Genomic DNA, 17429 nt, shown 5'->3' with positions numbered 1-17429 from the left:
AATTCTCAACTAGAAAAAATATACATGATGACATAAAGTTATCAGTGATGTCTGAATAAAACGTAATGGAATACAGCAGGACACAAGGGCAATCTGAGGGGTGATGGAGATAACTTGGATTATGTGTGTGATGTTGAATGCTGGTGTTCTCCAAGCTCCTCTTTCTAAATAATTTTTAAAAAACATTTTGATTAAAGTAATATGTAGCATGTCAAATCAAAAGAAAAAAAGACCAGTGCAATTTGGATTTTCTCCCTATTTCTTTATACACCTTTCGTTTGCATTCTGTGACATGACTTTTTGAATGAGAAAAGTATTAAAAACTAAAGAAAACTTTGTTATTTTTATTTTTTTCTTCAGAGAAAAATCTCTTTGATTAAAGTAATATGTAGCATGTCAAATCAAAAGAAAAAAAGACCAGTGTAATTTGGAGTTTCTCCCTATTTCTTTGTACACCTTTTGTTTGCATTCTGTGACATGACTCTTTGAATGAGAAAAGTATAAAAAAACTAAAGAAAACTTTGTTATTTTTATTTTTTCTTCAGAGAAAAATTTTCCCAAAAACAGTCAAGATTGAACACTGATAAGAAAATTAAGTAGAATAGCAACTACACCCCTTATTAATGAAGTCCTTTGGGGAGGACATAGGCGTTTGAATAAAATCTTTTGTGCTTCACTAACAGTTGATGCTCTGAGCCCAGCTTCTGTCCTGCTGCTGGGCTGAGCACAGGAACACTAAGGTGTGTACTGAGAGAGGAGGACAGGCCATCCAGGGGAGCTCCCTTTAGGTTGCTCTCTCAAACTACGTCCACTCACCCAACTGAGCCACTTGAGTCTTTTGCAACTCTTCGACTCCATGGAAGGAATTTCAAGTCATCTCCACACATTACTTTTTGCATTTTGATAGGTATCCTACATGGATGGTTGAACTGGGGCTGTTCAGAAAACTCACATTTTTAAAACTCCTACTTGTCTTCATGTATGTTGTTATTCTAAATAAAAATGATTATAATAAAACCCATAGTATTGCTTGCTCTCTCAAACTACGTCCACTCACCCAACTGAGCCACTTGAGTCTTTTGAAACTCTTCGACTCCATGGAAGGAATTTCAAGTCATCTCCACACATTACTTTTTGCATTTTGATAGGTATCCTACATGGATAGTTGAACTGGGGCTGTTCAGAAAACTCACATTTTTAAAACTCCTACTTGTCTTCATGTATGTTGTTATTCTAAATAAAAATGATTATAATAAAACCCATAGTATTGCTCTAACGGTAGACGTTCCAAAACTACAGGTAGAAAGTAAGATTTATTGTCCGTAGAGACTTGATGGGAACAAAACAGGACATTTTCGTGATGGACAAAGTCTTAAGGTTTTTACAAGATCACAAGGGGACAAAAGAGCTTAAATGAAACTTCAATGATATACTAAACTAGGTCAGAAAGAAAGGTAGATCTCTCTACCACCTATGAACAGAGAGTATTTCACAACCAATGTATCAGCCAAGCACTGCAACGGGGTGATTTGAACAACTCCTCTAGGGCCAATTTGAAAGGGTAAACATGAGAGAAGCTTTTATTAATGTTTCCCTTCATCAGAAAAGCAATTTCCCACTGTCATCTGGGCTTTTTACGATGCCCACTAGCAGCTCCAGCAACTTCAGTTTGCCACTGACTGTGCCCCAAGCAGAAAAGGAAACAAATCAAATAATTAAAATGGTCAGAAATGAACCATTCCAAAATAGCTGGATCTTTTGAAAAATTTTATAAGAGCTTGTTTTTCTAAAGAAGGCAAAGCGTGAAGGAGAGAGAGAGAGAGTACATGCAGTGACCTTCTCCTCTTCTTAAAATGAGCCAGACACCTCGACAGCTTCTTTGTCAGGATGATAATGTACCTTCTGAGCATCACTGTAGACCCTGTTCCTGCCTACCTTCATCTTTCTGGCTCTGTGTATCTTTAGCTGGAATCCTATGTCCTACTGCACTTAGAACTAGGATGCCTTCTGACTGATTTACAGATTTATATCAGCTGATCACATTGAAAAGCGAAACATATGCCCATTCATGTGTCTGAGGATTCTGGCAGAAATAGGGTTAACTTCTGTTCCTCAGCGCCAGTAGCTCCCACACCTGTCAACCGTCAAGGCTGGGTTTGCCAGGAGCCCAGGAGTGAATGGCATGGACACAGCTGTGGAAAATTAGAATATCCTGAGGAGGTCCAGCATGAAAGATGTGAACTCTTAGGAATGTCTCTGCAGGGTGTAGCATGATCCCAAGCATTGTTACTATAGGGAATTAAGAGAGGTAGGAAATTCTCAGAGTTCCAGCACAGCTTCCTTAATAATATGTAATATGTCAAATTGTCTGTGTGCCTGTCTTTATGTATGTCCATGCATTTTTCAAAAGGGCCCTTAGAGATTATAGGGAGGCAGCAAATTTATTTATATGAATTTTTTAATTCCAGGAAATGATTTGGGAAGGGATATATGGTTGAAAAAGGTTTTTTTTTCAGATTTTTATCATTGCAGGTCTGAAAACCACATCATTGCTGATGAGAAAAATATTTAATAATTTTCATAATGTCCTTTCTCTAAAATATGTACTTTCTACAATATGCCAGTCATGTGCAGATGTTCTAATTTTCTTTCTGCTGCTGTGACCCAAAAGAAATTGGGAAGGAAAGGGTTTATTTAAACTTACAGACTACATTCTTTCATTCAGAGAAGCCAAGACAGGAACACAAGGCAGGAGTTTGAAATAGAAGCTATGGAAGAACTATTACTGGCTTGCTCCCCTCTCATCCTACTCTCTTGTACAACCTATGACCACCTACCCAGGGGTGACACTATTCACATAGGCTTTGTCCTCCCAGGTCAATCAACAGTCAGAACAGTTCCTCACAGATAGGGCCATAAGTCAATCTGATCTGGCAAATTCCTAAATTGAGTTTCTTCCCAAGTGACTTGAAAAATAAATATTTTATGTTCCATGAGTCTTAGGTGTAGAGGTTGCATTGCAGATGTGCCACTTAGCTTGGGCAATTCATAGACAATCTGTGTGTATAACTAGAATCTCTGCTGAAAAAGAAGCTTCTTTGATGGACGGTGAACATAGAACAAGGAACAAAGAGAACACTAATGTATCTTTCATTTCTCATCAATGAAACTCCTTCATGTAACAGAGGCCCAGGAACACAAAGTATCACCAATGACCAAAAGGCAGAGAGTAAGAGTCTACAGAGTATGTGTCCTTGGGCACTCCTATATTAAAATCCACCCACCCATGGCTCAGGGACCATTGAGAAAGGGGACAGAAAGATTGGAGCTAGGGAGGATGTGCATAACCATAAGGAAATAGAGTCCTACAGGCTCCTGAAACCCGTCTCATATGAACCTATAGTATGGTGTCAGCATGCATGAGACCCATGTAATGTCAAGCTGACAAAAACCCAGCACAGAACTGTGGAAATGGACAGCAGACCCCAATCTTAGTTGAAGAATTACTGGCACTTGATTACTGCTGAGTGAGGAAGAGCTGATCTTCTTAAAGGGGAGGACTGTAGATAGGCTGACTAGACCTCACTAGATGAGCTTGCACTGAGGGACATCTAGGGTCACTGACTTGACATGTTAGGCCTTAACACAAATGACAGAAAGTATGATTTCCAGTGGGGGGATGGTTTTGAGTGGGTACTGGTGGGGAAGGGGGTATAAAATTGATTTAGATGTTCTGTATAAAATACACAAAAATTCAATAAAAATTAAAAATTTGAAAAAGAAAATAAATAAATATTTTAATTTTCTTTGGGAATTTCATAGAATGTGTTTTGATTCACCCAAGCTCATCCCCTTTACTCTCCCTGGATCCATCCCCACCCTCTACATCCCCAATCATGTTCTCTATTTTTTTTAATTTAATAACCCATCAACTCCAATTTGTGCTGTCCATACTTCTGGGTGTATGGTCATCCATTGGAGCATGGTCAGGTGACTCTTGGTTTTGTCACAATGACCTTAACACCCAATCAGGACAGCTGATATTTTAAAGAACATGACAAAAAATGAATACTTTGGACGAAAAAAGGCAATACTTTGCCCAGTTGTGACAGTATCTTGAGATTTTTGTAGAGACCAAATTCCTTATTATTTTGAACCTTAATTTATGGTTTGGATTTGTGTCTTGATTTTCAAAAAATGTTGACAATGTACAAATACTTATGTCATAATCGGGTGTGTAGTGTTCTTGCCTAAGTAGAGGATGTTCCAGGTCTTTGCTCCCTATCTTCTTTCAGCTTCATGTATGGAATCAGAGTAGACTGAAGGAAGGGTAAGGTGCTTTGTACAGCGAGAAACTATCAAAGGTGCTTTGATACTTGATGCTCCCAAAGTCCTTCAGTTTCTTTAGTGAAATACAAAATAGATGTTTCAAGCAATAACAGAACACAAACATAGTAGTGCACCCTTTGCTTTCTTTTTGCACTGAATTACAACTAAAAGACAAGTAGTGACAGTGATAGACACTTAGTGGTTCCACAGTGCCAGCACGGACTCTCAGCAAAGGAGCAAAGAAAGCAAAAATTCCAGTAGCTTGTGAAACTCCCATTGACTGTAGTTTAATTACAGTTCAACAGCAGATCTTCCATTAGTATAATAAATACAGCTGAAAAGAATTAAAGCAGAAAAACACTGGTGCTGATCAGAAGCTCCAGAATTCTACAGGGTCATCATCTAATATCTCACACACTATCATCATCATTAATAGCAAAGACACAACGAAATCAATTCCGAGGGAGGTTGTCTCCCGGGCTCTCTAGATGTAAACTTTTTGAATAAAGGGAAAAGAGCAGCCAAGGAAAGAAGCATCAGATTTGGCACCTCACAGCCACTCAAAACAATACATACATAATGTTCACTTTAAAGAAATCGCACAGATAACTGACTCAGCCACTTCGCAATTCATCAAAATACTCCAAGCACCTTAAGAATAGACATTGCTCATCGCTTTAATTACAGTGGCTGTTATTGGGCATCACAGAGCACATTTCATCAGGACCTGCAGAGTCTGCAGAGTCCTGCTAAGCAGACCTCCCTCCCCATTGCTCTGCAGTTGGCTAGCTGGGTCCTCAGTGACTCAGCAAGATCACTGTGGCCGCAGAACACAGAGTGCATGTCCACTCTTTCTCCAGTTCCCATGGACACTGATCCTTGATTGCCCCAGTTCTGCACTTACGTCCTGGTGAGCAGTTGCAGGGTTCTTTAGACAGTTCTTGGTTATTCACATATTTACCATGGCTTCCCAACTTACCACCTAGCACGTAGAAACCACAGTGGTTTTGATAGGTATGATTCCAGTTACCTTGAAATATTTTCTGGACAAACAACTTATTTTGCTTATGCTTCTGAGAAGGCAGAGCTGGAAGGACTTGCTTTTGTCCCTCCAACCAATTGTGTTTAGTAGAAACAACTCCTGTAAGTGTATTACACTTACAAGGTTTCTTTCCCTTGATGGTAACCCAAAGTTCTATATTATAAAATAATAATTTAATAAAAGAAAGGAAATTCAAAATTGGATTCTTTAACAAATAGCTTAAAAGTAAGAATAGTCTATCTGAAACTTACTTGTTTGAATACTAAGGGTCTTAAATCAATAACGACCACAGGGTATTTGATAAATCCCCTTTAATGTTGTCAATTTAACAATTGGCAGTATCAATTTAGTATCATCTAGGATTTAGTATCACCTAGGATGTAAGCTTCTATCTGGGTACTTCTGTGAGGAATGATCTATATTAGGTTAGCCTCTGGCCATGCCTATGAGGGATTATCTAGATGAGGTTAACTGAAGAGGAAAGATCATATTAATTAACTGTGGACAGCACCATTCCATTGGCTGGATCTTGAACTCCATAAAAGGGAGAGAGCTGGACACCAGCATTCATCTCCCTCTGATTCCTGACCAAGGATACAATAAGAACAGCCTCCCCAGAATCCCAGCACTATGCCTTCTTCATGGTGGACACATTCCAGAGTGTGTCATATTTATTGAAACAAAGTTAAATATTCTCATGTAAGAAGTTTAACATAAAATTTCATTAAACTATAATAACAAAACCCAATAATATTAATTAATATTTAAAGGAAATACATTTTAGCTGTCATAATCAATGAGTAAGGAGTGCACAATCAGTCATAGGTTGGATGATTTTGTGCAAGGTCATTGTATGAACTCACTGTCTATATTTGCTTTCAAAACTCATTTACTGGTTTCAAATATAATTTAGCTAAATTTTTTACCTTAGTAACATTGAAGAAACGACATCTGCCTTGTCAGATTTTAAAATACTGAGTAAAGATGGTTACAGACTTAACGTTCTGTAAATTGTCTTTTCTCCAAGATAGTGTTTGCCGCAGAGGGGGTTTGGGTGAGAACTGAAGAAAGATTCAATTCTTAGAATTTAAATGAAATGAATGAGGAAATCCAAGTGACCATACCAATGAATGATTATGTCATTCCTGATGCATGTCCTAACTCTCCATAAACTATATAAATAATACAGAAAATGATATTACATATATCCTACATAATACTTTGTGTATCTGTGTAAAAAACCTTCCATAAAAGGTAGTGATACAAACTTACACTTTATCTTTTAAATCATATTTTAATTAAATTAAATATTAATCAGATTATGAATTAAATAAAGTTATTTAACTAAAAAATTAAATACCAATTTCATTGATTAAATAGATGATTTTTTTATCTCAGCTATTTCATAATCATCAATGTAAAAATTCCTTCTCTCTGGGATTCAATGTGGTTCAAATCAGCACTTCAGCAATGTATCTCCAAGAGAAAGTTTTATTAGCTTCCATTTCATAAGGGAATAAACCAGTCTGGTCACACTTAAAGCGTGTTCTTGTTCTCTTTTATTGCTTCTTTCATGAATGTATATTATAGCTGTTAAAAACTGGAAATCTAGAGTTTCAATGCAAACTCTACTTTAAGGAGAAGGTCGCAAGTAAATTAGAAAAAATTACCTGATTCCAGATTCAAGCAGTGAAATTCTGTGATGCAAGATCCAGCCTGCACCAAGACGTATTAAATAGCCAAAGACCAAGGGGACTGCTTATATATAAAATGATAATTCATCAGATTACCAGCCTAGGGAGGTTTGTGTTATCTCCATCATAAAGTTCAGAATAAAAGAGAGTTAGCCTGAATGTCACATAGAGTTTTCATGATTCCCTTCAGACAGCTTTCATATGGCTGTGTGCACAAATGCTTACACATACCATGCATTTTACCAAATGCACTCCCATGTTCTTAATCTTAGCTGTTTCAGGATGGTGACCAGATTAATTCATGTAAGTTATACCAGTTGAGACTCCTGTGTACTCCCCCACACTTGCAGGGTGAGTTCCCTCAGCCATCTCAGCTTTCAGGCTAGCTTGGATTTCTGGACTCCTTCCCTACCCCTGTGGCCCTGAGTTCCTCTTCCTGGGACTTCCCTGTACCTTACCATCTTGGCCTTGTGCTACCCAAAACTGTGAGCTCCCCTAGCCTAACCTATTAGCCAAAACTGATCACCTAGCAGGCCCCAGCCCACCTAGCTGATCCAGGATCATGTGAAGTCAATCCTGGAACCTCAATTAAAAAGTTGTATCTATTTCTAGTTCAAATGATACCACATCTTTTACCCTATTTACACATCAACAGAATGTGGCCCCAAAACTAAACTCCAACTACTATTCAGCTGAGCCATAACCTGACAAGTTGGAGAAATAGCAAAGATACAAACATTCCACAAAGATGAGATCACTTATCCATACCAAGAATCAGTACACACAAGTCCACATTCTAAGGTCCCATAAAAAAACGCAAAAATATGAATAACCAAGATAATATGTCTGCTACATAAATTAGCAAATGCATTATGTTTCCTGAGAATGAAAACCTAGCAGATACACAGGACAATGATTTCAAAATCAAAATTATGAAAATATTAAAGGCATTCAAAGACAATTTGTATAAAAGACAGTGAAAACCTTGAAAACACACAGTTGAATGAAATAACTAAAACTGTTAAAAACATCAAATTAGAATTCAACAAAGAGATAGAGCCTCTGAAGAAAAGCACAACTGATGGAGCAGGAACTGACCTGGAAGTCTTCTACCTGAAGTTTATATCTCAATGCTGGATGATAATATGCAAACTGCTAAGGGAGAAAATAAACCAATGGTCCAACCCAGCCCTAAAGCTTAATAACCATAACGGCCAGCATGGCAAGCTACCTCTGTTGGTGCAATCATGGCACTGATATCTGGGGGTAATTAGACCTAAAGTCCTCTCAATGGGAGTGAACTCATGGGTGGCACTGTAAACACACCCAAATACATATGACTGGAGAGAACACAGGCCCTAGAGAAAATTCTATCTCTTTCATATCTCTAAACAAAAGAAATTTCTTACCATATGCTAAATATGGATCCTTATATTTACAGTCAAGTACACTGTACAACACTCATCAAAGAAGCTTCTTTTGGAAACAGATGGAGATTACTGCAGAATTCCAAAACTGGTCAGACACAGAGAATATACATCTGAGAGATGCCCAGTCCTAAGTGACACATCTGCAGTTGAACCTCTACAACCCAAGGCTCAGGGAACATGGAAGAATGAGGGGAAGAGAGAAAACTAGTGCATCCCTCAACTCTTACCAGTAAAGCTTCCTTATACAATAGAGTACAATACACACAGAAGGCCACAACCGGCCAAGTTTTAAAGAATAAGAGACTGAAGAGTGTGTATCCCTGGATGGGACTCCTTTATTGAGCCTCACACACTCTCAGCTCAGGGACCATTTAGGAAGAGGGGGAGGAAAGATTGTAAGCACCAGGGCTGGCTTATGAACACAGGGAATCAGAGGCTTTCAGGCCGCCGGAAGCTTGCACATGTGCACTTGTGGCAGTGGTACCACTGAGCACAGGACTCATACCAACTCAATTAAACAAGGGCCCTGAGGCGAGGAGAGAAACGGTTGGTGGCCAACTCTAGAATGAGAACTATTGGAGACTGATTGCTACTGGGTGAGGGAGAGTATGTCTTACTTAAGATCTCTAGATGGGCCAACTAGACTCTGGTGTATGAATTTGCACTAAAGGATATCTGGGTACAAAAGCTTGACTGGATAGGATTTAACATGGCAGAATACATGAGGTCTGGTGGGGTGACTGGGGAGCATGAATGGAGAAGGGGAACTAAATTTGATTAAGAACTGTTGTATGAAATTACAAAAGCTCAATAAGAAGTTGAAAAAAATTTGAATTAAAAAGAATCAGGAACTCAAGCAAGAGCTTAGAAGGAAGAAGATAAAAGGAAGTGGAGGAAACAGAACAGAGACTATCAGATCTTGAAGACAAGCTTGAGGAAATATATCACATAATAAAAGAAAATGTATATTTGAGGAGGAAGCATAAAAATTTATGTCACGTTAATTAGTAGAGGTGATAAACATAACCATTGAAATCTGCCCAATGACTTTATAGACATACACAGGTGCCAAGGATCCGAGTGCAACCCATTATGACTAGTTATAATCAGATACATACAGATTCGAGATGCACACACCAACATCTCAGTGTTATTAGCAAAAACAATGAGTCTTTCTGTAAGAAACAATATATTTTAAAGTGAAATTGACATCTTTTTTAAAGGGTAAAATATCATTCAATTTTATGTCTTATAGGGTTTATACTGAGTTCAATATTGTATAACTCTATTAATTCAACTGTGAACCTAAAATTTTTATGGCCACTTTTGAAAGAGATGTATCTTTGCTCTGGAGACTGTTATTGGGTATGTTAAAGCTGTAATGAAATGCTTCTTCTAAAAAAAAGAATTAAAAATGGAAATAAAAAAATATTTTTTTAAAAGAAAAAAAAATAGAAAATGTCAAATCTAAAATGACCTAAGAATGGAATAGACAAGATCTCTGGGATACTGTAAAAAGATCAAACCTAGCTATTATTGGCATAGAAGTAGGAAAATAAGAAACCCAGATCAAAGGCACAGAATATATTCTTAAGGAAAAAGTTGAAGAAAATTTCCTAAATCTAGGGAGTTACCTATCCAGGTAAAACAGGCTTGCAGAACACCAAGGAGACAATACCAGAAAGGAAATGTCTCATACCATCAATAGCTGAAACAGTAAACTTTCAGAACAAAGAAAAGATTTTGAAAGCTCTGAGAGAGAAAGATCAAGCCACATATAAAAGTGGGCCCATCAGAATAACAGCTAACTTTCAATGGAGATTATGAAAGTCAGAAGGGCTTGGACCAATGTCCCCAAAATCATGAATGAACACAGATTATAGCCCACACTGGTATACTCAGTGAAACTATCAGTCATAATTGAAGAAGAAACTTTTCCATGATAAAAACAGGTTTAAGGAATCCATGCCCACAAAACAAACTCTCCAGAGAATACACAATGGAATACTTCAGTCTGAAGAGAAGATTAAGCATTCTTAAGAAGGCACAAAGAATAAGTAAATTATCCCAAAATAGTCAACCAAAAGAGGTCTAAGAAAGCAGCACTACAGGAACAACATAACAGGAGTGAATAAACACCGCTCAGTAATAACTCCTTAGTAAGACGACACAGACAAACTGATTGGCTCAGAAAACAGTATCCATTGATTTTTATTTTTTTGTCTCCAAGAAACATACCTCTCCAGCAATGACTGAAACCACCTTAAGGTAAAAGAATGAAAAAGATATTCCAAGGAGTTGAAACTAAGAATCAAGGCTCGTCTATTGTAATATCTGATAAAATAAACTTCTAAGTAAAGCTAGTCAGAAGAGACAGGGAAGGTCGTTTCATACTCATTAAAGGAAAAATATGTCAAAAAGATATTATAATCAGAAACATATATGTATCACACACAGGGGAACGCAAATTCAGAAAAGAAACTTTATTAGATCTAAAACCTCACATTAACTTGAACACAGTTATTTAGGGTCACTTCACTGACATTGATAGACAGCTCAACCAGACAAAAATTAAATAGAGAAACCCTAGAGGTACAGGACACCATGAATTAAATGGACATAACAGACATCTACAGAATATTCCACACCAACACCGAAGAACACATGCTCTCCTCAGCAGTCCATGGAACTTTTTCCAAAATTGACTACATGTTAGGATGCAAAGTAACTCTCCACAAATATTGAAATATTGAGATATTTCTGATAATACTGAAATATCTCCAGAAATATTGAAATACCATCCTATTTTGTATCTGACCACAAAGGAAGAAAGCTAGAATCAACAGCAATAAAAATGGGAAAAAGAACATAAACTCATTGTTGTCAAACAACACATTACTGAATAAAAATTGGTTAATGAAGGAACTCATAAAGGAAATTTAAAAATCTGTAGAACTGAATGAAAATGAAACTCCAATGTATTAAAACTTTTGTAACACCATGAAGATACTCCTAAGAGAAAAATTTATAGCATTAAATGCCTACACCAGAATATTAGAAACATTTCATATAAATAAATTAATGATATACCTGAAGGTCTTGGAAAACCAAGAACAAACAAAACCTAAAAAGAGTACATGGGAAGGCCAACATCGAAATTAATGAAATATAAGTTAAGAAAACAATACAGTGAATCAATGTAAGTAACATACGGGTCTTTGAAAAGATTAACATGATTGACAAGAATTTAGCCAAATTAACAAGAAGAAAGAGAAAGAGAAAGAGAACCCAAACTAGCAAACTCAAAAAATGGAAAGGGGAACATTGCCAAAGACCCCAAAGAAACTTAAAAACCATAAGGACATGCTTTGAAAATCTATATTGTACTAAAGTAGAGAATCTAAAAAACATACCTCTAGATGTATATAGCCTTCTAAAGTTAAATCAAAATGACATAAATGATTTAAACATACCCAAAACAATCAATGAGATAGATGAAATAATTAAAAATCTTCCCAACTCAAAAATGTCCAGGACCAGATGGATAAAGCACAGAATTCTACCAAACCTTCAAAGAACTAATACCGATATGCCTCAAATTATTCCATAAAATAGAAAAGGGAAGCAAACATTCAATTCTTTCTATGAAGCTGGTTTTACTCTTATACAAAACCAGATAAACACAAACCCCCACCAAAAAAGAAAATTACAGATCAATCTCTCTGCTAAAAACTAGTGCAACAATTCTCAAAAAAACTGTGTAAACTGAATACAAGAACATATAAAAAAGATTGTCCACGTGATCAAGTTGACTTCATCCCAGAGACACGGGGTTGGTTCAACATGTATATATCAATGACTGTTATCCACCACATAAATAGACTGAAGAATAGAAACCACATGATATGGAGAAAAGGCCTTTGCCAAATCCAACATCCATTCATAGTATTAGTCTTGGAGAATCTAGGGATACAAGGGACATATCCCAACTTAATAAAGGTAAAATAGAACAAGCACACAGCATCAAAGTACAGAGAAAAAATCAAAGCATTCCTATTAAAATCTGGAACAATACAAGGATGTTAACTCTCTCTGCTCCTGTCTATTATAGTACTTGAAGCTTTGGCTGGAGCTTTAGAAAGAGATTGGAAAGGAAGAAATCAAAGTATCTTTATTTGCAAATGATATGACTCTATACATAAAAGACCCTAAATACTCCACCAGAAAACTTGTAGAGCTGATAAATACCTTCAGATGAGCAGCACAGTATAGAATTAACATCCCCAAATGAGTTACCTACCTATATACCAACAAAAAACCTCACCGAGAGAGAAATCAGGGAACCAATCTTATTCACAATAGTCTCTAAGAGCATCAAATATCTTGGATAAATCTAAGCAAGGAAGTGAAGGACTTGTAATTATTGCATCTATCTCTTTGGTTGTTTTGGATATGTTTAAATCATTTGCATCATTTTGATTTAACTTTAAGAATTTTACCACATTGAAGAAATGAATTGAAGAAGATACCAGAAGATGGAAAGATCTCCCATGCTCATGGATCAGAAGGATTAATATTGGGAAAATGGCCATCCTACCAAAAGCTATCTACAAATTCAGTGAAATACCTATTAAAATTTCAACACAATTTTCACAGAAATAATAAACTTAAATTTTATATGGAAACATAAAAAACCCAGGATAGCCAAAACAGTCTTGAACAATAAAAAGAACAGCTAGAGGAACTCCCATCCCTGATCTAAAATTATACTTACAGAGTTATAGTAATAAAAACGGCATGGCACTAGACTAACAACAGACACTGATCAGGAGAGTAGAACTGGGGGCCCAGATTTAAACCCACACATTGACTGCTACCTGATTTTTGACCCTGGCAATCAGTCAGCATGTTCAACAAATACAGCTGTTTAAACTGGATAGTGGCATGGAGAAAAATCATACTACATTTCTATCTCTCATCATGCACAAAACTGAACTCCAAGTGGATCAATAACATAAGACCCAATACCTTGAATCTGATAGAGGAGAAAGAAGGGAATACACTGGAACTTATGGACATAGGAAAGGACTCTTGGAACAGGATTCTTATTTACATAACTACAATTGGTAATCATCAAATCTAGGTAATAAGTAACTGAACAAATTTGCTTATTTTTAATAGCAGAGTGATTTGTAATATAAATTCTGTTGTTGTGCTCCGAGCCAACTGATGCTGATAGAAAACTCGGCAACACCACGGTTTTGAGTGATCTCAATGGAGTCCATAGCTGTACACACCTGTTTTTCCCCCATGGACATAACCTCATTCAAAACGTGACTGATTCATTATTTTACCTCAGACAACTAAATGATAATGTTAAGTATTGGTGTAGTAACCAGACCCAAGAAAAGACAGGTTCATTATGACAGCCAACAAAATAGCTCTGCAGTATTCTGCAAGATGGCCATTACAGTCAGGGATCTGTGGGTGGTGTTTACAAATAGTTAACCAGCCTTCTTCACAGCTGCTCAAAATCAAAGGCTCAGGAACACTTATGCAAGCAGGGTAAAATCTCTGAGCACAGATGAGCAGGAAGAGGAATGTTGCACAAAATGCTAACAAATAAGAATTTTAATTCATCTCATCATGAAAACAATAAAAGATGGAGAAAGAGAGCAGAGGCTGTGGATGCCCAGAATTAGAGACTTAACTCAGACCAACAGTGCCTGGCAGACTTAATGAAGATTGTTTTATAAACACAAATTTGGCATATTTTAAAACAGAATGTACAAAAAAACAACTATGTAAATGTTATCTGGTTGTGTGGACAGTATTTGAAAATACTTTCAATTTACTCATTAAATTTGTCAGTTGAGCAAAGAACAAAAGCATCAGCTATGCAGATATTTAAGTTTCTATGGGACATTTCATAGGCTCATATTGTAGATGTTCAATCCTTTCCTAAGATTTGGTTAATTGTTTTATATTTTTTGTGTGAAATGCAAAGATCAAAATCCTCAGTTTGTAGTGTTTCTCTATCCAATCTACTGTAAAGAACAACCAAGTTGTAACATTGTAATCATTATTTTATGGTTTTTAGATCTAAGTTCAAGCTTATTTTTCTAGAAGAAACTGAGATAAACAAACAGAGCTGAAACCATCAACCCCAAGAGTCACATGTGATTTGACAAAGGATGAAGCTGGGCACTGCTTTCCTGCTTCTTTTTCAGAGGCTCTTTCCTATAACCATTCTATCAGGGTGGTGTCTTCTGGTAAATCCAGAATCACATCCGAAATGTGAGATGATAAGAAATCAAGCATCTCGATGGATAAGGGCAATCTATACCTGCTGCTTCTAAAAATCCATTCACTTTGCTAGTTTCAAACTGCCAGCTACTTTTTCTATTAGTGGATTTCATTTAATAGCTATGGCACATTCATGTTCAGAAAAATTTAGTTACATGTGATAGAAAACTAGAATTTCATCTATAAATTCGTCTTCAGATATATGATGTCATTTAGCTTTTTTTTATCTTCTTTGTAAATCAGTCTGTGTTTTTTATTTATGATTTTAAATTAATTCTTTGGAAACTTCATACAGTGTATTTTAATCATACTTCTCTCTCTCTACCCCAACTCCCACCTCTCTAGCCATCAAATTTTATCTTCCTTTTTTTCCCCACTGAGTCCAAAATGCCAATTATTCTTGGATGTGCAATATGTCTTGGATTGTTGTTGACCTACCTATGGTCACTAGGAAATTCAGTCTTGTATGTTGAAAAAAAAAGTTGATTGGTAGCTGCCAAACCAGTAAAAATGAATTTGTATATTTTTATCATACAAAACTGAATTTCCTTGGTTAGCTAAGATTTTATTAATTACTCACAGTGAGGTCATACCATTTCACAATTTTCATTCAACTCTTAGTTCAATTTTACCAGGTTCCTATTTGGCTACTCCACTTACTTTCTTTAATTTCAATGACAGTAGAATGTCAATAAAAATAGTGCACTTTCGTAGCTAATTTCACATAGTTTTGTTAGCCAGGAATATTTAAATATCTTCAAATATTCAAATGAATGACAATAATGACTAATATATATATGTATATATATACATACTAAGTAAAAAATTTCCATAATTTAATATTACCTACCAATTGATGCTAACTCTAACATCTTAAATATATTGACCTCATATGGCATAATCTGAGTCCCCTTTTAATACTCTACATATTGATAGCATTTACACTTATGATTCTGACTGTATGGGATACTACTTTATTAGACACTTTGTAAGGAAAAATACTTACGTTTGTAGGAAATCTTTTGATATTCCCATGACTTTCTTCTTATATTATAGTTCACGCTACTCGCTGACATATTCTTCATGTAAGGAAGTTACTTCTATGATACCCTCTCTGGCCTCTGCACGCACTTTACTACATGGGTGCATTTACATTCAGGCAATACACTCATACACATAAAAAATTAAAAGAAGCTAAAAGAAGCAGGGAAAAAGAATGAAGAATGGCACAGGAATACAAGACACCCCTGAGTATATGCCTCCATGACTTAATTCCTCCAAATATGGCCAGCTAATAGCCCATCAAACTTTTATCTCCCTCATGCTGCAGAACCTCTAATGCGGCCAGTATCTGGGAACCATGAGTCTTTTTCATGTCCATAATATAGCAATATAAAAAAGGATTAACAAAACCCAAATGGTAATCCGTTACACAGATATAAAAATATTACTTACCATATAAACAGAATAACACTATAACAAATAGTAATTGTCAGAGCCAAAGAATTCAGTATATACCAAGGAAGATAGGTGAGTATAACTTAAGCACTTCCTTAAAGACATTAACGTTAGTGAAAGAAATCAAGAGAGCCTAGTGAGTATGATGAAATAGAACTTATCATTAGCCATAACTCAGTTCATGCTTTATTTCTCTAGTAGTACTGCTTTCCCTCACCCTGACCAATACTCACTTCATTGACTGATGCTAATACCAATCAAAATACCATTCAAGTGGTGACATTAATTCAAACTAATTTAGACTTTCTAACATCAAATATTATATGGAATAAAGCATAGCATTGCATAAGGACAGAAGGTCAGTTGTTCGATAAACTATACCAACTACAAATGCATGTGCATCAAACTATATAGCATTACAGAAGGCAAAAATTGCTAGAAAACTGCAGGAGGGGAAACAAAACCGCTAAGATAACTGCAGAATTTAAAACACTTGTCAATAATTCATATATCAAGAATGAAGAGAATAGTAAACAAATAGATGATCAAAGCAGTGATGTCCATCCACCTAATTGATATGTTCAGAATCCATAACCCAACTACTTTAAAAATTCATATTATTCTGAAGGCTACATGAAGCATTTAGCAAAATATATTTTGGATCATAAAGCACTCCCTAACCAAATTAAATTTAAAAGAATATAACTCATAAGAACTATATTTTGGTTTTATAATTGTATTAAACTGTAAATCAATAATAGAAAGATAGTTGGGAAAAATCCATATAAATGAAACTACACATTTTTCAAAAAAGGAAATCGAAACAAGGCAGAGGAGGGAGTATAGTCAGGGATAACCAACATTAAAGGCCTTTAGAAAAAGCCATATGGAAAACTACCACTATAGAAGCTTCTGAAATTATATACATATACATCATACAAAGAGATCAGAAGGAGTTACCTTATAACAAGGGGACACTGCCCCTACTGGATACCATAAACTAACAAAGTAAAAGCCCAATGCCAGGAATAAATTCCCTCTTTTGAAGCTGTTGACCAGCAGTCCCACAGACTCTCAAACAATACTGGTCATTGCCTCTGTTCTTCATTACCTGCCAGAACTTCAAGGTAAAACCCTATTGCTGAAGATACTACATAGATGAGTTGTAGA

Source organism: Nannospalax galili, unplaced genomic scaffold (genome assembly GCF_000622305.1).
Source record: "Nannospalax galili isolate Female #2095 unplaced genomic scaffold, S.galili_v1.0 scaffold9, whole genome shotgun sequence".
In the NCBI taxonomy this organism is placed as follows: Eukaryota; Metazoa; Chordata; class Mammalia; order Rodentia; family Spalacidae; genus Nannospalax; species Nannospalax galili.
The sequence above is the reverse complement of the archived record's forward strand: the minus strand, read 5'-3'. Positions refer to the sequence as shown.